The 18,153-nt window shown below is 42.6% G+C and overlaps 1 protein-coding gene across 2 annotated transcripts in view; it reads left to right on the top strand.

The window, feature by feature from the left end:
• The first annotated feature begins 718 nt into the window (after nucleotides 1-718).
• OSBPL2 (oxysterol binding protein like 2) overlaps nucleotides 719-18,153 on the top strand; it is a 68,467-nt gene continuing 51,032 nt past the window's right edge. Inside the window, exons 1-2 of one of the 2 annotated variants that reach the window (XM_019510151.1) lie at nucleotides 719-808; nucleotides 4,198-4,300. The gene's annotated coding sequence lies outside the window, so the exon portion shown is untranslated. Of the gene's footprint in view, nucleotides 809-1,764; nucleotides 2,040-4,197; nucleotides 4,301-18,153 lie in introns of those variants that run through there. The other variant, XM_019510152.1, reaches the window with a different exon arrangement.

Genomic DNA, 18,153 nt, shown 5'->3' with positions numbered 1-18,153 from the left:
GCGCACGGTGCAGTTTTGCCTTGTGCACCCCCCTTTTCCCAATCCTAGATCCAACCCCTGGGAGAAAGCAGGGCTGGGAGCCATAAGGCAGAAGGAGAAGTGATAATCATGTTTTATTAGACCAGACGATGCAGCAGGCTGGATCTGCCTCAGGCTTTGCTTGCGCAGGGCCCTGAGGGACTCGGTGAGAGAAATTAAAAAAAGAAATCATTATGTTTTATTCTGATGTATTGATATATGTATTTATTTTTATACTTAATTTGTGTGTGTGTGTATGAATGTATGTATGTATGTGTATATATATATATTTAAGGCAGGATCTGCCTCAGCAGGGCACTGAAGGACTGCAGCCCACCTTTGAGGGGTATTTTTAAATTAAATTAATTTAATTTTAATGTATTTGTTTATTGTTATTTGTTATATATTCATGTATGTATTTATGTTGTTATCATTCTCTGAGGGAGAGGCCGTTAGGTGCCTCGCCGCCCGGCCCAGCATGCACCGCGCGCCCCGCCTGCCCAGCGCCTCGGCCGTGTTGATGCTCAAGTTGCCCGTCTCCGTCTCGATTTGCATAACCACGCCTCTCCCGCCGCACCATTGGCCGGCCGCCTCCCCCGCAGGCCCCCGGGGCTCCGACCCTAGCGTCCTCATTAGCCTGGGCCCGACCCTGGGAGGCGCTGATTAGCCGCTTCGCCGCAGCGGCGGCGCTCTCATTGGTCGTTCGCCGCGTCACTCGCTGAATGTTGGGGGCCGTACTTCCGCCTCGGTGTCAGCGGGGCTCGGGGTTGCAGCGGGAGCTGTGCGCCAGGTACGTCCTCGCCGGGGCGGGGGCGGGGGGGCGGTTGCCAGGGCAACGCTGGGACCCTTCCCGCTCCATCCCTCGGCGCGGGAACCGGCGTCGGGACAGTGCCCCGCTGTGAGCTCCCCGCAGTCGGGCAGGCTGAGGCCCCACTGGGCTATGCAGAACAGTCCCTGCCAGGCCCGGGGGTGGGTGCTGAGGGAATGGGAGTCCTCTCTCTTCCTCTGCGCTCCCTTCTTGGCATGGTCAGGGGCCAGTTGCCTCCCAAGTTGTGGTGCGGACGTGCATTTTCTTGGGGTCTCGGGCCGTGATGAAGCTGGGAGCCGAGCACTCGGCTTGGAGGCATCTGCACATGCTGTCGGCCGGAGGATAGCTGCAGCTTCGAGGAAGCGGAGCTAACACGCAGCCTGCGTCTTATTGCGCCGCCTTCTCTTCGCCCGTCTTTGTCGCACCCTCGCGTGTGGTGGCTTGGGGGCATCGAGCGGCGGTCATTCGTTGCTCTTTTCCTCACCATTGGGTTCTGCTTGCTGTCTGGGGGCAGCCATGTGCTTACCGCCGTTAGGCCCGTGCGTCGTAGGACTTGTGGAAACCCCCCCAGCGCAGACTGCAGCGCCTGGCATGGTGGCGGAGAGAGGAGACCCAACAGGACGAGCATGGAAGCGGAAGACGCTCCGAGCATGGATGTCTTCTAGGCTACTGTCCTCCAAGTAGCGACTCGGTCTTGTACGCAAGTGACAGCTTGCCCCTGTCGTGTGGGAAGCATGTTACCTTTTGTATTCCCTCGTTCACAAAAATAAAATGAAGAGAATTTCTGTATGAAGCGGGTGGAGAGGCTGGGAAGACGGATCAATTCGTTGTTTTTTGGTGGGTAATGTTTGAATCGAGCGGGAATGGACTGGTAGCTGCCCTCTGGTCCTTTTGAAGAAAATGCTGGGAAAGCTGCACCGTCAGCACAGCCCAGCCCAGCGGACACATTAAGGTGAAGGAATACGATGATGAACTCCGAAAGGGAGATATTGAAACAACATCTGTTCTCCAGAACACATGTGGCACATATTGCTTGAAGCTACTGATGCACTATTTCTCCAAAATAAGTTCCTTGGGCTTGCCGGGGCAGCCTTGTACGCAGATTGCAAGAGGCAGAGACAGACAAGGCCAGTTAGATAATAGAGTCCATTCCCAAGAATAGTTGATGAACAGATATGAGATCTCTTCTCAGCCTTGCGTACAGGAAATGTGGGTTGGTTGTAAATATTTAATTGTGCTGGCTACTGTCTCTACAAATGTACTTGGTTAAATATTGTGGCTGTTTGGGGTTAATTTTCTCTGTTGGTTGCTTAACTTTTTTTATCTTATTTACATATTATAAAACAATTCACAAGCTTTCAGAAGTTTATAAAAAATAAAAATACCTTGATCTTCTTTTTTTAACAGGTTTTGGTTCTGGGTATAACAGTAAGCTGCTGGGAGACTGTTTGAGATTGGACATGAGGAAAAACTTCTTTACCGTCCACTTCTCCAGAGTTTGGAATAGACTTCCCCCCAGAAGTGGTGCAGACACCTACTCTGGATACCTTTAAGATATGCTTGGATGCCTATCTTGCTGGGGTCATCTGACCACAGCTGACTTTCTGCCCCTTTAGCAGGGGGCTGGACCCAATGATCTGGCGAGGTCCTTTCCAGCCCAAATGTCTATGAAATCTGTGAATCTGACTGGAGGGCCCAGTGGCAACGTGGTGGAGCTACTTGTGGTGGGGTAGCTCCTATAAAATACTACAATTTTGCAGCCTCCAGAGTAAGGTGAGCATAGGGTGCCTCAAAACCCTAGCCTCCCCTGCCTCATGGGTACTGCTTGGTTGGAGTAAGGCTAAGGGACATCACCCTGCTGAGGTGTTAGCAGGGCTCACATTTTTTGCTCTCTGGTAGGAGTGACAACCATTGAGGTACTGAATGTCTGGACTTGGTCTGGCCCTTGGACTCTGTCTCAGTGGTGTAAAGCAGGGATGGTAGGTCTAGGGCAGCCTCTACTTCTCTATACTCTTACCTAAGTATATGTGTTGAAGGTCTTGGTGTGATGGCCTCAGGGCATAGATCTGTGGTGTCTGTAACAAGCTATGTCATTTGAATTGGGTTTGTGAGCCACAAGTGGATTCATCAGGTACCTGACTAGATCTCTCACATCGTACACCATGATCCAGGGGATTGCCAATTGCCTATATAAAACAAAGTTAACAGAGTTTATTACTAAAATGATAATACCGCTTGTATGAGTGTTTTCTTATGGGTTCAACTGTGTGTACTTTTATAAGTGTTGAAATAAAGGGGGAAAAAAAGTCTCCCAGTATTGTTCATTTTTGTGTCAGAAAGTTTACCCATCGGTTGCTCTTTTTAAGGTGCTGCATTTTGCAGTAATTTCACATAGACATAAATACGTACTTTGTAGACAGCATTGCTTTAAGCCAGATTTGCATATAAGTGCTCTGAAGTTTTAAGCAAATAACTCATTTATGTCAGTGTTACAAAGCAATTTGTCCTTGAGTGTCTCAGAGTTCCATCAAATCACTTCTCAACTAGGACTTCCTTTTCCAGGTCAGCGCTTTTGTACTTCACTAAATATTGATTTTGTCACCTGAGTTATTAAAACATGCCCTGAAAAGAAATGCTTACTGTAGACACTTGCACAACATGGTAGAGCAGATTCTTAGGCTGTTTGTTTGTTTAATCTGTTTTACAGCTTGACACATTCTTTGTGTAAAGAGTAGTTTAATTCTACTTGGTATGTTTTTTGCAATAACTGTTTGCCAAGAACATGTACTCCATGTTTTAGAAAAATACAAATCTGCCTTATATTTGTAACTCTGGATATCGCGATAGTTTTCTGAATTTGCATGGAATGATGATAAGCTCATAGGGATGTCCCCATTCAGATGAAAGAAATGGGGAGTGTAAGCAATAGGAAGAATCGGTAAATCTATCTGTTGCTTGTGGAAGGATCTTGCTAAATGGTTGCAAAACTTTTTGACTTATTATCTTCACTGTAATGTGAGGCTATAGACTGTAAATCAGCTGTTTGTAAAAATCTTAAGACATGTACTAGGGTAGGTCCTGCAAGAAACCATTGTTCTCAACCTGTGTTCTTACTCTTTTTTGAGTGAAATATTAAGTGTGATCACAGAATATTCTTTGTTGCAACCTAAAAAGTTTGACATGTCAAATTGTATTAAGGTGCTAAATAATTATAATGTGTCACATGTGGCTTAGTGTTTGTTTTATACATGGTGTTAAAAATACTCTGTAATCCAGCTGTAGAAAAGTTGTCTTAACTAATGAGGTAGGAAAACTAATCAAACCTGATTTTTAATCTCTTTTTAATCATTCTTGGTTTTCCTTTTCTTTAGAAAATAATCTGTGGCCCAGGCAAATCCTGCGAAGTATTTCAGTACAATACCCTATGCTCAAGCACTTCATTTAATCACCTATTCAAGCTCTTGAATACAGCAGGTAAGATCACTAGAAATTTTGAGACTTTCCAAAGACCCTATTATTAGCAAGCTTATTTTGAGGCCCAGTATTTCATATAATATTACAGTAGTTGCTTGATCTTGGATATGTGCATCTCACTTATAAATAGTTGCTGTGTGCACAACTGAATTACGTCTACAGTTGTTGGAATGGGCATGGATCCTCTAAATATGGCTTTGGTTTACCTTGGATTCCTAGTCTTAAAATACTGATATCAGTCACCTAATTTCTGCTTGGTAGTAGATGGGTTGGAAGTGGGGATCTGAATTCTGCTGTCTTGCTGTGATGCTGGCATCTTACAGACTAACTCATTCAGAGAGGCATAAGATGATGGGTTGAAGATGCTGAAGATTGTCTGTCTCTTGGCAGTGGCATAACAGGCACTCTTGAACCTTATGTATTAGGACAGCTATCCTGCACAGTAATATCAACAGGGAGTATATGCCACCTGTATTAGTACGCTATAATATTTTTGGAAATACCAGGGATTAAAAAAGAATCTGAACCAGAGTTGTTATAAACGAGCATTAATTTAATTGTAAATCAAAATTATTAATGGTTTGGAAAATTTTAAAAGGGCATGTATCTAACAGGCCTATCACGCAAAAGCTATTGTAGATGTGATACGACTTCGTAAAATGGGGCTTTCATTGGACATGTTGATATCTGCACAACAGTCTGGTTTTAATATAGAAGTACAAATAGATTCGCTTTTGTTGTTTTAAGAAACCCTAGCATTTAAAATTTGAAAGCTATTGTGTTTACATTCTCAAATTCTGAGGCAGTGGTTTTTAAAAGTTGCACCCATAGAACAAAGTCTTGTCAGCTAATCAGTTCCTAACTGTCTGGATTTAAAGGGAGAAAAACCCAGCCACCACTCATTTTGAGATTCTTTTTGTATTTTTAAATAAAAAGGATTGCATATGAGTAATTCCATCAAAAGAATGCTAATTAACCAGGCTATTTAAAATAATTTGACTAGTAAATAATTCAGGTATATTAATTCAGTGGGAGGTATTGAAAAGTGAGTACTGTCTATTCCTTCAGAGATGTTCCTGATGTCATGCTAGAAGTTTTCAGAAACTGAATGATAGTAAACAAGTGTTTAAGAACAGCATCTTCTTTAGATTTATAAAAGACTTGTAAGAGGGTTATTGAAACTATTGCAAAGTGGGTAAAGGTGGATTAAGATCATAATTGGATGGCTTTTTTGTTATAAATAAACTGATTCCAGTGCATCGAAACATCTGTGGTATGAATCTTCTTTAGAAGAGATTCCACCATAACAGAAATGCTCACATTACTAAGTTGTTGTTGTTGTAATTTATGGTCTTAATCTTAAAACCCAAAGATAATAATGATGGTTGTTGTTGTTTAGGTTTATATCTTGCCTTATACAAAAAGGCTCAGCCTGTTTCACATATGCACAGAGTCCTGAAGACCTTTCTGTGTTACTGCTTCTGAATTGCATTGTGTCATAGTAATTTTTGATGTACCTTAAGTTTTGGTGGTTTAGTCCATTATAGCACTTTTTATTATACTGGTATGTCAGTATAGTTACTGAACTTATTTATAGCGTGGCTGCCATCTTGTATAGCCAACAGTTGGTCCTCATGAAAATGGATGATAGTGATGCCCCACTAGGAAGAGAATCATTGATTAGCAGTTTTGAGTTTGGTAAGATGTCTCCAAGGAGAGATGCTGCTAAACCAAAACTCTAAATACGTTTTACTGTTCTAGTGATTTTTTTTTTTTTTTGGGATTTTTTTTTTTTTTTGCCCTTCCTCTTTTTGTAATTTTTTTTTTTTTTTGCCCTTCCTCTTTTTGTAATTTTTTTTTTTTTTTGCCCTTCCTCTTTTTGTAATTTTTTTTTTTTTTTTTTGCTTGTTCTTGGCCTTGCTCCTATGTGCAGTATCTATTTTTGTAATCCTTATACCTCGCTGGTCAAATTATGGTGGTGGTCACAAGGATAAGAAATATGACAAAACATGTTGCTGTGCTTTTTGCTCTTCACTGTACATACTTTTCATGATTTCTCTTTGCTCCACAGTTTTATTGCTCTCTCTCCCATTTTTAAATGATCATCTTCATTTGCATAATGAAGTTAAACAAAAGTCATTGTTCTACTTGGTATTTGGCTTAGGCTAGATCTGCTTCTTTCCCAGAGCTGAGGAAGGGCATTTTGTAGCCAAAACCTTGTCTGACATCTCTCCCAACTATCCAATAAAAGATATTGCTTAAATCTTGCTTCTCTCATGAGTACAGGAGTCAGACAAGGAAGTATTAGGACTGGGTCATCCAAGCCTTTCAGAGGCTATTATGGACTCTATTCAGTGCTTCGCAAAGAATGGATAAACCTTTCTTGCTGTAAAAGTTAAATAAGGAATACTTTGTTTTATGGATTTCTGAACTAAATTTGCATGTAGCGAGATTTTTGCAAGTATCGGCAGTCAAAGAATTGCATGCATTGAGGCAAAATGAAACTTGGGTACAGCAGAACTTTTGCCAAGAGCACTAAGACAAGATAGCAAATTGTTAGGTTTCATTGGTGCCCTATTCAGGAACTTCGGCCTCTCTGTTCACGTGACTTTCAGAAGGAAAATCTGATTCAAAGAGGACTTGGAGCATATTGATATTGGCCATGTTACTTCTCTCAGGATAGTCATTGTGGAATTAGCCTCATATTATCAATTCTTCTCAAGGGTGATGGGAGAGAGAAGTTCCTCAAGAAACTTATAAGTAGCAATGGGTTTTACGTCAGGTTTGTTGTTAAAGAAATGTGAATTTTTTACAGGATTAGTAGGGATTGGTTGATACATCTTTGTCATCACCTCAAGCAGGGCATTGTACATCATGATCATGGAGGCCTTGTGACTACCAAAGAGATAACACAGTAGAATTTCAGGCACTTGTGAAGGAGGGAAATGAAATGGTAGAAGAGTCCCTGTAAGGATACTAGCATATTTGCAAAGTGATACTGTGTTACAAGTACTCTTTTTCAATGGAACCCAGCTTTCGGGCGAAGATGTGACGACTGTGGCGTAGACACCCATACAGTCCAATGGGTCGCCAACTGGTTAGAGAGTCGCACCCAGAGGGTGGTAGTGGATGGGTCCTTCTCGACCTGGAAGGACGTGGGAAGGGGGGTCCCACAGGGCTCGGTCCTTGGGCCTGCACTGTTCAATATCTTCATCAGTGATTTGGACGAGGGGGTGCAAAGCACCCTGTTCAAGTTTGCTGATGACACTAAGATGTGGGGGGATGTGGGCACAATTGAGGGGTGCAACAGGCTACAGTTAGACCTAGATAGGTTACAAGGATGGGCGGAGGAGAACAGGATGGGGTTTAACACGGACAAGTGTAAGGTGATGCACCTGGGGAGGAACAATCGGCACCACACATACAGGCTGGGGAACTCCCCTCTTGTCAGCACGGAGGTGGAAAAGGATCTGGGAGTCATTATTGACTCCAAGATGAACATGAGTCGGCAATGTGGGGAGGCGGCTAGGAAGGCCAACTGCACCTTGTCGTGCATCCACAGATGCATCTCGAGCAGGTCCAAGGAGGTGATCCTCCCCCTCTATGCGGCACTGGTCAGGCCGCAGCTGGAGTACTGCGTCCAGTTCTGGGCGCCGCACTTTAAGAGGGATGTGGACAGCATCGAGAGGGTCCAGAGGAGGGCCACTCGTATGATCAAGGGACAGCAGGGTAGGTCCTATGAGGAAAGGTTGCGGGACCTGAACCTGTTCAGCCTTCAAAAGAGAAGGCTGAGGGGGGATCTTGTGGCCTGTTATAAACTGGTTAGGGGGGAACAGCAGGCGCTGGGGGAGTCCCTGTTCCCCCGAGCGCCGCAAGGAGTGACCAGGAACAATGGTCACAAGCTGGCGGAGGGAAGGTTTAAGTTGGACATCAGGAGGCGCTACTTCACGGTCAGGGCGGCTAGGGTCTGGAACCAGCTTCCAAGTGAGGTGGTGCAGGCTCCCACCCTGTGGGTTTTTAAGAGGAGGTTGGATGACCACCTTACTGGGGTCATTTGACCCCAGTGCTCTTCCTGCCATGGCAGGGGGTCGGACTAGATGATCTGCTCAGGTCCCTTCCGACCCTAGAAGCTATGAAACTATGTAAGGTGCAGCAGGGCAACTGTGTGCTCTTGATCAGGACTATTTGGGAATTTTGCTTTCTGGGGAAGACATTATTACTTGAAATTTAAAACTTTTGGGGAAAGCTTTTGAGTTTCAATAAGAGTGTCAGCAGCCAGATTTCTTAGGCTCAGGATACAATTTTAGGTCCGAGAGAAACAATGCAATAGTCAGTCATGAACAGAGAAATGAAGATGAGTCTGTTGCATCACAGATGGGTGTACTAATCACTAGGCCATACATTTAGTCCCTCTCCACCCCACTGAATAGTTGGTTATTTAGGCAGAGTGGAACAGGCCCAACAAGAGGGATTTAGAGAGGCTAATAGCCTGCAGGAGAGGGCACTCTGTGGGGGACTTGTCACGGATTTGTTTTAGGACAGAATGAAAGCAAATGCTGTGACCATGACATTTTTCATGAACCAGTGTTCTCACTTTATGGACTGTCCAGCTCCTGATGCAATATTTCTGAAGGTCTGCATCTTGAGGAATGGAGTACTTGATCCTGTGTGTGCTGTAGATATCTAGCTGACGTATTGTAAGCCAAGGTTTGAGATGTGCCAGCTGTCTCTTTGCTGGCATCACCCTTGAAGTTAGGTGATCATGAAGTGAATTATCAGGTTAATAATACGCTGCTTTTATGGAAGTAAAAAACAAAAGCTTGGAGCATGTAATCAAAAATCATAACTAAAATTGGATGTAAAATTAGCTTTTATAATAGGAGTAACTGCAGCATTCAAAGAAGATGAAAAGTGGCAGAGGGCCAAACTTTCATTTGGCCTCCCTCACTTAAATTGTTTCTTTGTGCACTGTATATAGAGAACACAGAAGCATGTTAGCTGTTCTCACTTTGGAACTTGCCTGTTGAGCAACTTTAATTTCCTCAAGGCAGATCTTGGTTGAAGATGATGCATTCAGACTTTGAGTAGAAACAAGTTTAACTTGCTAAATAAAATCCTCTTTTGGGTTTGGCCAGGTCTCAGATATCTGCTTTGCTATTCTTTGGTTGAAAGCATAGGGAGTGCATGATGATAGCAGCAGCTACCTAAGTAGCTGAGAAATTCTTTATAGTTGGTGAATTTTTAATGCAGTTTTAGACCTGTTGTTGTTGGTAGCCTAATTTCATAACTCAGTTAGGATTCATAGTGACTGCAGTTTTTGTGCAGAGGTGAAAATGCAGCATTTTGACACTTTGAGGATAGCTGTAAGATGCAAATAAATATATATGAATATTTATATCCTAATCTAAGCTATTTATTTCTGTTCCCTGAAGTACAGCCAGCCTGCTTTGGTTGTAGTGGCAACTGTAGTGAGTTAAGCTAACACTGTCTTTCCATGAATCCTGATGTGGAACTGTAGCTGTTTGGTCTTCTGATAATCTTTATATGCTATAACAAAAATGTCACTGCTCTGCCACTGGTTAGTCTGGAGTCAAGTCTAACTGAAAGTTTCACCCATGACCTGAGAAACCTGCCCAAGGGAAACATTGCCTTTTTATAATTATGGCTTATTTGATATGATATGATAACTGCTATTAGGAACATTCTCTCCTCTGTGACATGTTTAGTTTAGCTAATGCTGTGTAACTTTAAAGCTTGACCAACATATTTCTGCTTAATTGCCCATCTGTTACCATAGTGCCTTTTTATAGCATTAACAGAGGTGAACAATATTTAAAATTGAGCATCTTTCTAGTGATCACTTGGTTTGAGGAATAATTCACACGGTGCTTGCATCAAATGAGCTTTAACAAAACCTTTTCTGTTGACTTGGAGATAAAGGAATTAACTAAGGTTTTTTCCTCTCAATTTGTTTTCTTTGTGATCATTTTTTTTTTTTCTCTATCTATTAGCCTTTTTTATTACCTTGCCTTAAACATTGCCATATCACTGTTGGGCCAGCAAGGCTTTTCCAGACTTACAGAAAGGTTAATTAAATTGCCAGTTCACTAATTCTTCCATGATGCTTCAGTTTATGACACTGCTCAAGGTGTGTTTTGTGTCTGCATTACCTGAGAAGCTGACTTTATGAAGACAAAATTTTCAAAACTGGCCACAAGTTGTGCAGTCCAACTTTGATGTGGTTTGAGATATGGTGTTAGTAGCACTATACCAGAAGTACTCACATAGGAACATGGTGTGGTTTGAGACATTTTATTGCCTGGGTTTGATGTATTGGGCCTGCATGTTTCTCTCAGGCTTATTTTCGCCCCCCCACCTCCTTCCAGCCCGTGAAGAAAAAGGAGTCAGAAAAGAGCTTTTCATTTTTAACAAAATGAGAGAGCCATCTTTAGTTTTTGTGGGTAGCTTCTCTTCATAGGAGTTACACACTCATGCAGAATTGTTCCTATGTGAGTACTTCTGGTATACTGCTACTAACACTTAAAAAAAAAAAAAAAAAAAAAAAAAGTTGTTCCTATGGTTTCCCTGCTACTTGTGCACTTAAACATCATTTAATACTTTCTTGGATGCCTACATTCAGAAATGTACAGAAATGCCCCTGAGCTCAGCTTCAGGTGGCTCCAGAGATAAAGGCTCTCATCATCCATGTTAAGGCCCCTAAAGAAAAGAGTCTTGCCCCTCTTCGAAGTTCAAAAGTGGATTCCTCTCCTCTGGAGCAAAAATCTTAATTTTTTAAGCTTCTTTTGCTCCCTGTTCAAGGAGACTCCATGACCTGAATTGGGCACCAAATGGAGGGTTTTGCATTATTTAGCACATTTTTGACTGATATGAGTAGGCGAGCGAGGATGTTGTGTAGTGCTCAGTGTTTTGGTACTAGCTGTGACCCCTTCTCTTTCATTGCTGATAATAGTGATATCAAGTGTGATACCAAGCTATCTTTTGTAGGCTTCAGATTAGCTCTGTGGTTCACAGCCTTGTCTACTTTGGCACATGGAAGATACCAGGGAAGCACTGAAGGACCTCCATGCTCTGAAGGAGCTTGAGCTTCTTGACTTTCAGTTGGGATTAACATCCTTTAAGTACGTCTAGCATTTCACTGGGACTAACCTCTGTGGCACCAACTGTTGCTGTTACAATCCAGCAGCCCTGCTTTAGCAGCCCCACACTTCAAAGAGCTGGAAGTCACATTTCTCATCTGACTTGCAGCATGCATTGAAAGATCTACTTATTCCCTGGAAGCTTCTTTTTTAGTGCGTTGGTTCAACAAAGACCACGTTCCTGTATGGTGACCCTGGAACCCATGGAGTCCTAACCATGGGTATGCTCTGCCTGCTTCCCCTAGTGACAGGGGAGCAATTTAGAGTAGCAGAAAGTAGAGTCTCACACACCTCACAATCCTCAGTCTGAAGAGGAAGCTTGAAGAAAAATAGTTCCAAGATGAAGACATCTCTGCATTGCTGACACCTGGATCTGAAAGCATGAAGAAGCACTACAGTCTGATGGGTATTCATGCTAACAATTCAGAAGTCTTGAGTTTATCACAGAAAGCCACCTCTTACTCAGGCCTAAGTTACCACAGGTTAGCTTTCATCTGCCATGGGGTAAAAGTTGCTGGGGAGCTGCTGATGTGCAGCAGACACCTGCCCTCCTTTTTTTTTTTTTTTCCTCGTGATAGCAAGCTTGTGTGCATGTGTCCTAATGAACAATAGAGTGTATACAGACTGACTGGCTAATGCCTGCCTATTGCTAGAGCTCAGTGACCTGCTTGTTACAGATTTTTTTGTTGCATCTAATTTTAACTGAATTTTTTTTATTAACCCAGTAACGTTGTTTCTTAGGGATAAAGAAATTAAACATTAAGCTGGGACTCTCCCACTGTTCCAAGAGTGATGCAAGATGTTTGGATATAATTTGAGTACTTTCCATTTAAGAGCAAACCTTTTAGGGGCTTTCCTTCTGGTTGTAAAGCCATTCTGGTCATGGGGGAAGAGGGGGCCTATTACTTTGCCTTTAAGGGGAATTAAATAAAATGTAAATTAACTGTCATTTATGTTGAGTAAATTTCTGCACGTCCCTTTTGGCTTGCATATCTCTTGGTGCTTTAATGAAATGCTTACTACAACAAATTATTTGACAACTCCATCCCCATGTGAACAATGCTACACATTGTCTAATGGCTTCAGAGTGCTTTGCCAAAAGAAATGTCCGCTGTTAGCAGTGCTATGCTAAAATGGATGGATTTGCTCTGATAAATTGCTAGAGTTGTTTGAGAGTTAATTGTATAATGTGCTTTAGTAAATTAGAGACGCGTAGCTAAACACCCATTTACTAGTGGAGTGGAGTTCGGGTATAAATGATTAGTTTTGGGAACTTGTTTTCAGTCTTGTAAGTGCTTGGTTTCTTGAGTTACTTAGTTGGCATCAGTTTAGAATTTTTTCCCAGGATTGGATTTATGTTTTTAAACTGTATTCTTGAGAGCTTGATATTCATGATGCCTTATTTAACTTGCATGTAGTTGGTTTTACAGCACTAGTAAAATGTGAATTGTATGTAATAGGAGTCAAAATGGCAGTTCTTTGATTTAGCTGGTCCCATAAAATCTTGTATACTCTTGGCAATCGCAGGTGGAGTCCAGGCTATGCTCTGCTTTGTTTGGCAAAATCACAAGACCAAGCTAGCAGCAGTCGCATGTGTTTGCTAAACTTACTAGAATGAAATGAGAAGCAACACTGGTTCTCTCTACATCTGTCGTCTTAAACTTATTTAATTTATGTTATTTTGTACTCTTGTTTAATTGCTTTGTGCTCCCACTAAATGTAATTTTAAAGTGCAGAATTGTTCTATGTGTTGTTTTGATGTTTTTCAGATCAGAGATTTAAGAGGTAACGCAATGTACAATCTCACCAAATATTTTAGAAGCTAAATGTTAAGGTGGGACTGATGGGAGAGGTCCTTTAAATTTGCTTTATCTTTTGTTTTCTTTCAGCTTGATAAAGAGCCTTAACAATGGTGTCTGTACTAGGATGCACTCGGTCTCCTACAGAAACTAAGATAAATTCAGGAGCTTGTTATAGTGGCATAGAAACCTCAACAACCAATAACCAACTAAAATTAGCATACCCTGTGCTCCTGAAGGTACTAGTCTTTAACCATATTCCCTTTCTAAATGCTTGAGAGGATAGATGAGCTTTGCAGTTTATTGGTGGCATGACCCAAAGGTCAATAAGCGTGGGTATTTGGGGTCAGAAGGGAGTGAACTCCAAAGTCTCTTATCAGAAAGTCTTGCCAGCAGCTCTCTCCCTTTGTAAACAGATGTCGCTAATGAGTATATCTATTTGACCACAAGTGTGTCAGTTCCATAAGGAGGAAGAACAAATCCTTAGAGAGTGGTAAATACTTAAATGCTAAGGCCTAGATATATAGACAGGGTTGGAAATGCATAGATCAAAGCCTTGGTCTGATCTTAAAAGTCCAGTGGACAAGCATTCAGATCATCTCTCTGTAATAGGCCAGTTCATTCTGCACTGCAGTCCAGTCTACACATTAAACCAAAACAGTATAGCATGGAATAAAATGGTCTTCATGGCAGAACTCCTTTTCCCCTTCCCCCCACAAAAACAAATGGACAAAAAAAAATGTTGGTCTCTCTTGGTCAGATTAAACAAAGATTACACATTAGCCTTGTCCCTGGCTGTGACTGATCATCCTGTTGTAGCTGCGGATTTAACCCAGGGGTGGGCAGTTATTTTGGCTGGAGGGCCACTTAATGAGTTTTGGTGAGTGTCGAGGGCTGCACACACACACAATCTTTCAGAAGATATCATTTTAGCAAATTGCAGATTAAAATAATCTGCTGTACCATATTTTAATTTTATTTCAAAAAATATTTTTGTCCTGACTTATGTTTTGAGTAGTGTATATAGAGGTGATTACATAAAAGCTCAAAATAAAGTCTTGCTTTTGCATATTGTGTGCGTCTGGGAAGGGGGGTGGGGTATGTGTGGGGGGAGGCTGCCTGTGTGCTAGGTTCTGGGAGCTAGACTGGGATGGTGGGCAGGGGGGCAACGTGTGCAGCAGAGCTTGCCTGAGTAGTTCAGGTGCATGCCACATGGGGCTGAGCTCGTCTTACTCCCACCTGGTGCAGCCTTGTGCCGTGCTCTCACCTGTGCCTGCTGGACTTGGCCCCAGCCAGTGGACACAGCTTTTTGGTGTGCCTGCTCCTGGTGCGGCTGCAGCTGAGTGGCTCCTACCCTGGCGTGCAGGGCTCCAACTCCAGCTCATAACCTCCTTCCATCCACTTGGTTGCCCACAGGTGGCTGCTCATCTTGCTGGTTGGGCAGAGTGGGTGGAAGGCAGCTGGGAGCTAGAGCTGGAGCCCTGCTCACTGGGGTAGGATCCTGTCTGCCTGCAGCTTCCCTCCAACTGGGAGCAGTGCAGCAGGGGCAGGAGGAGGAGGATCTGCTGGAGGCAGGGAGGAGCTGAGCAGTATCTGGGCAGCTGCAGCCACACCAGGAGCAGCCTGGCCAGGAAACTGTGTGCATTGGCTGGAATCGGGGCCAGTGGGCGCGGGTGGAAGTGCAGAGCCGGCAGACTTCAGCCTAATGCGGAGTGCCATGGCCCAGATGCAGTCAACTGACGAGTGTCCGCCCATGGGCCAGATTCAGTCAGTTGGCAGGCCAGATCTGACTCCTAGACTCTATTTTGCCCACCCCTGATCTAACCAGTCCCCCAGATTATGAGTTTAGGTTCTCAGTCAGCAGGCAAATGCTCAGTCAAAGTGGCAAGTAATATGTTGGCACCAGCTACTTTTTCTAATCCATGTGTTTGGCCTGGATTAATGGTTAAAGTCTAGAACATCACCAGTGGGCAGCTACTGAAAAATGTTTGGATCTTAATCTGTCCATAGGTCTTTGCTGTGCATTAAGAGTACAATAAAATTGTTCAGATATACTCTGTACAGTTGGGTGTATTGTAAGGCTGGACTTTCCCTTGTGAAGGTTGTTCTTGAACAGAAATTTGGTTCTAAACTCGTCATCTTCCTGTAGTGGCATCTCCACAATTTAGAACCCTCAATTTACGGACCTGTACTGCAGAGAATTGTGTTAACTTCAGTCACACATGTATAGCAATGACATTGAGAGTGGAAACTAGAAGCGTTACAGCTGTCGTGAAGCAGACAGGACGTTTTATCTTTTGCCTTTGCAAAGTTTGAAGAAAGTTTTTGCCATGTCCTTTCTTGTCAGAAGCAAACCTAATCCCAAGTTTTTGATCAATGAAAGGCAAATGCTGATAACTATATTTGTTCGCATGCACTGAAATTCTTGTTATCTCTGCAAAGTGAAAGGATGGACTTTAAAAAGAAGTGATAAAAGGCTCAGTTACTACCTCACTGCTTTGGGAAATCTGATAATGTTCACATGTTCTGAACCACTAGCCTGTCTCAAAGTAATGAGAAAAAATAGGAGCTTAGAGGAACTAAATAACAGACTGTTTAGAAGCAATGATAAGAGTTTAAGTTTCATCCAGAAAGGCACTGAAAGGCCAAGATCCTCTCGCATATTGATTGTTGCAACATCCAATATTTATACAGCACCTTTTTCATTTGGAAGGCTCCCCAAGTGCTTGATACATATATTATCTCAAATACGTTTCCTGGGAATGGACAGCAGCAATAAACTGGGACCCTGAAGAACCTGGGTTTGAGGAAATATTGGTGTGTGCTGCTAGCGGAAATCCTGCTCTTAACCTCTTTCTAAAGCATGCAGGTTCCCCATGCTAACTAGTCACAAGGTGCTTAGCTCCAGCTTTGGCTCTGAATGGTTTTTACTTTTGGAGCATTTAGCCTTGAACCAGATAATCTGATCTTTATAATATAACGGGAAGCACATTCCAGTCCTATGCGAGTGTTTGTGATGTCATCAGCTGCTGCATGGGAAACGGCCCATGGGTTTGTCCTTGGCAGGTAACTGAGAGGGCAGCAACACCTTCTGAAAGAATCTGTAACCCTGGTAAAGGCCAGGGTGGTTTTAGCTATTTTGGCTCTTAACTATTCTCTCTCTCTTTATTTAAAAAAAAAAAAAAAATAGTAATAATAAAAAAAAAAATAGCATCTTTCCATTCACCTTTTTACACTGTTACAGGATCCGATTCTTCTGTTGATTTCAGTGGGGATTATTCCTGTTTTATATTTAAACCCATTCCAGAGAGGTTGGGCTCCATTGTGTTAGAACCAGAGGCTTGCTGTTTTTGGTCTGGAGTAGGCTTGTCCAACATGTGGCCCATGGTGTTGCGACAGGAAATGAAAGTAAACTGTACTTTTGTTTCGGGGGGGAGGGGGTGATGTGATACCACTTCCTGTGAGGTCTTTGAATATGGCTCACTAGCCCACTGGGTGATAAAAAGGTCATGATCCAGCCCCACATTCAAAAAGGTTGGACACCCCTGGTCTGGAGAGTCACCTCTTTTTTTGTTTTTGAGGACATCATACCGATCCAGTTACTGATGCCAGGATAGCCTTGTTTTGTGTCTTGCTTTACTGTCTACCATTTCAAAATTTACTTGAACTGTCTGTCTTCCAGTCTGGCCCCTAGTTCATCTGCTGATAATCAGACTGGATCCCAGAAGCTTGCTTGTTTATCAGTCCCTGACCATACTTTGTGATTGTTTAATTATGGCATTACGAAGAAGATGAGTTGGTTGCTGAAAAGAACCAAATTTCTAATAGCTGTCTTTGTCGTTAAAACTCCACTTTATGCAAGGCAAGTTACTTGATCTCCTTTGGGCTTGGTCAACTGAGATTTAAATACAAAATTAAAAGATCTTGCAGAAAATTGTTAAGGAAGCCTGGGCAGAATAATTGGGAATATCCTTTCATTTTGGGGATGAGAGAAAGTCATAGAGAAACAAAACCAAGAGCTGTCAGTGTCTTGTTACTTCAAAGGAGAGAGAAGCTGGATAACCCGGTAAACTGAGGTCCATAGAACAGGAAGAACATAAGTTGTTAGTGCGTCTCAGCACTGTCTGGATCAGTGGTTTCTTCTGGAAAGTGTGATTCACTTTTTTCCATTCTGTGCTTGGTTATCTGCAAGGACTAACAGTGATTGTGAACATGGCCTGGTTCTCAACAGTGTGATCTTGTCCCAGTTCTTGATAGATAGTTGTGCATATCTCAACATATTAATTGATTGCAAATCACTTCAGTGGCCACAACCTCAGCCAGTGCTCTGTATTGGATTAATTTGAGTGACCTGAAATAAAAAGGCTCCCCTCCAATAGACCAGCTGCCGCTACGTTTTTGTGCATTTCCTTCTGTCCTTTGTCTTTGCTCGCACGGTAGATGAGCTTGCTGTACAGGGAGGTGTATTATGAAATGCACTGTTAATCTCCTACCTTTTTGTTCCAGATAAACACCAGTTTCTTCCCAAGCTTCAAAGGTGGGATACTGTGAAATTCCTGAACTGTTAATGAATTATTTCGTAGAGTAAATTCTTTTTCATTAGAAATGCTGTTTGTTAATTGCAGCTTATTACTTGCACAGTAAAATAAAACTGATCCCGTATTTTAAGTTTTTTTTTGCTGCTGCTTATGAGACAAAGGTTATGCATCTCTCTGACTCTTAATTTTTTTTTTAACGTTGAGACTGAAACTCAATTATGTCACTCTCCAAATTGCCTGTTGGCTCTAAACACTAGACTCCTTCATCTTGCCTTTGCAGCCAGCATCCAAACTGGCAGTGGAGAGGAGAGGGCAAAAATTTCCCTAATAAAAAGAACACCCCCCTCCCCCCCCCCCCC

This window comes from Gavialis gangeticus, unplaced genomic scaffold (assembly GCF_001723915.1).
Source record: "Gavialis gangeticus isolate Ggan-Ray unplaced genomic scaffold, GavGan_comp1, whole genome shotgun sequence".
NCBI classification, from domain to species: Eukaryota; Metazoa; Chordata; order Crocodylia; family Gavialidae; genus Gavialis; species Gavialis gangeticus.
The sequence above is the reverse complement of the archived record's forward strand: the minus strand, read 5'-3'. Positions and strand labels throughout refer to the sequence as shown.